At 41.4% G+C, this 2946-nt stretch overlaps 1 protein-coding gene across 6 annotated transcripts in view; it reads right to left on the bottom strand.

Annotated features, from left to right (window-relative positions):
* METTL4 (methyltransferase like 4) overlaps positions 1 to 2946 on the bottom strand; it is a 24141-nt gene that overhangs the window by 11523 nt on the left and 9672 nt on the right. The gene's annotated exons all lie outside the window — the stretch shown is intronic.

Genomic DNA, 2946 nt, shown 5'->3' with positions numbered 1-2946 from the left:
AGAAACGGCCGTAAGAACTGCTGAAAAAGGGTGGACGCATGTGTCACGAGTGAAAGGTCCAGTGAAGGAGTGGAAGGTCACATCTGAGCCTGCAGAAACTAAGCTAACCATCAGAAGAACATGAAGAAATTTGAGCCCAAGAACATAAACTAAGTTGCTGTGGGAATTTCACTGAGGTTACTCCCATGAAATGTATTAGTGTATGGGGGGACTGGTAAGAGATTAAATCTTTCCAAGTCCCTGGAGAGGAGCTGGCACAAGCGCCTGTCCACTGTGTAAGCGGTGCTGTTTATTTCTAAGAGCTAAGTGTTCTAGGTGTCTTAAGTACATAATTTCCCCGACGGGGAGACATTATCTGAATAATAGTTTAGAGTTCTTGTATATTCGCTGTAGAACCACCACTCCATTGCACGAACTACCGTGGGTCAGGTTTTACTGTTGTCCATTTAATAAGGAAGTGTTTCTTTTTTGATTAGGAACATAAAGAGATAACCATAGACTATCCATAGTTGGGACATAATATATAAATTGGAAAAAGCTAACCCTGCAACCCTGCGACCACCCCTTAAGATTAAGGAAGAGGGCAAGACCGGATAGGGAACCGGTGGTGCAGCTAATAAGGTCTGCCACGGGCTGCAACCCCTTCGGGCTGTGACCGCCGACCACTATGGCTCTTACCGGACCTCTTCTAGTCCTGCTTGGGGTGAGTTCTTTGACTCTGGCTACAACAAACAACTGTAGTCAACGTGTGGTAACTACTAGAAAGGGAAGGGTAACCTCCCAAACCTTGGTGTATCATACTGTCTATGATTGTAAGGGCCAGAAAATAGGAAGTTGCATTTATAACCTAACCCAGTATGCTTTATGCAGAGAAAGAAACAGGACTATATGCTATGATCCAGAAGAACTTCCCTATCAATATTGGGTAGAAATCAGAACAAATTTGGAAAACGGTAGATTAATTGGAACAAGCAAAATTATAGCCAATTTGAATACTCCAGTGTCAGTAACTTTTGACGCCTGTGAAATATGAAATTCCCACAGTAGCTAAAAATCTGTTTGTAAATCTTGCTGAAAACATTGCTAAATCATTAAATGTAACTAATTGTTATGTTTGTGGTGGAACAAATCAAGGTGAACGATGGCCATGGGAGGCTATGGAAAGTAACATAAGTGATTCAAAGGTATGGAAAATAATGGGAAAGGGTAATAGGGAACAGCAATGGGTACTCCAAACGAGAATTGGAAGGAGTTGTTGGCAAAATTTAAAGGATAATGGAAAACAAGTAGGTAACCTGGAATGTGAGGGAGGTTACCTATGGAATGAAACTCGGAATAACTGGGATAAGGGGGGAAGCCCACTAGAAATGAATAGTCAATTTAAGAATTGGAGCAATGGAACAAATATACCAGATGGTTGGCCAACTCCTGAAGGACATTACTGGATTTGTGGCAAATTAGCTTATGCATATTTAACCAAGAATTGGGCAGGATCCTGTGTATTAGGAACGATAAGACCCAGCTTTTTCCTGTTACCCATAAATCGGGGAGGGTGGCTAGGAGTTCAAGTGTATGCAGAAACAAGTGAGTTAAGAGAAAGACATTATAAATGAAGCTTACAAATTGGGAATTGGAAAGATAATGAATGGCCTCCTGAGAGAATAATTACCTATTATGATCCAGCTACGTGGGCAGAAGACGGATCCTGGGGCTACAGGATCCCAATATATATGCTTAATAGAATAATAAGGTTACAAGCTGTAGTGGAAATAGTTGTAAATAAAACCGGAGATGCACTTGGATTAATTGCAAAACAAAACACCAAGATGAGAACTGCTTTGTATCAAAATCGCTTAGCTTTGGATAAAAGAAATGAAGAAAATTGCACATGTCCCAGTTCAGACTTGGAATGGAATCAACCTAGGAGGATTATGGGAGAACTTTATGGGCAGTGATTGGCTTACTAAAATTGGGATAGTTGTATTGGGGGTATTTGGGAGATTGTTAATAATTCCATGTTTAATACCTTGTTTTACCAGACTAATACATTCGGTTATACAAGGAATGCAGATATCCACAGTACCTACTGATCCAGAATCAGGGAAAGAAACAACTCATTCTCTGATGATAATAAAAACAAAGGAAGATCCAAAATTGAAACCAATTCAGCAAGTATTGACATGATTGGAAACGAAAACACGAATCAATACCAACAAAAAAGAAAATGGGGGATTGTGAAATGTGTTCATCTGATTCGTGTCAATATAAACAATGCTAGGGCCGCATAATAAAATGTGACCCTCACCGTCTATGTAATCTTTAACCATTTTGTCGGTCCTCGTATAACCGCAGGCCGGGAGGAGACAGATGATATGTATATAGTTCTTTTTTGCCAGCCCCAAACCGGTTTCGTTGTTAACTGCACAGTGTTAAACAAGAGATCCTAGGGGAGAACTGAGGCATCTAAATGTATACTTAGCCTCAGAGACTGCAGTACTTAGGGTCTTGATGGGCAGTTTGTTGTATGCATTTGTTGAGGGGGAGGTGTCTGTTGTGAACTTGTTTGGGTTCTGGTGATCGCAGCTGGTGCTGTGCAGGGTGTCGGCTGTTACACAGGATGCCTGCGGTCTGCCCCAGCCCTGGGGACCCTGGTCACAGATACGTTGTATAGAAGACCCTCAGCCAATGAGGAGAGTTCGAGAAGTTTCTAGGAGAACTACTGCACCCACACAACCAGGAGGTGGAGAGTCTTTTGGAAGGACACGCCTAGTATGAATATGTAACTAATGTTAGACTATAAAAGAAGCTGTTTTGTTTTTCACCGTGCGCGTCTTGGTAGAGCAGAGGCTGCCGGTGCGCCCAGCGCTGTTTGCTTGCATTTATTCATTTAATAAATTGTAAACTTTGATTGGAATCCTGTTTGAGACTAAATTCATTTATCACAAT

The sequence above is a fragment of the Haliaeetus leucocephalus genome, unplaced genomic scaffold (genome assembly GCF_000737465.1).
Source record: "Haliaeetus leucocephalus isolate CR32 unplaced genomic scaffold, Haliaeetus_leucocephalus-4.0 Scaffold1007, whole genome shotgun sequence".
Lineage (NCBI taxonomy): Eukaryota > Metazoa > Chordata > Aves > Accipitriformes > Accipitridae > Haliaeetus > Haliaeetus leucocephalus.
The sequence above is the reverse complement of the archived record's forward strand: the minus strand, read 5'-3'. Positions and strand labels throughout refer to the sequence as shown.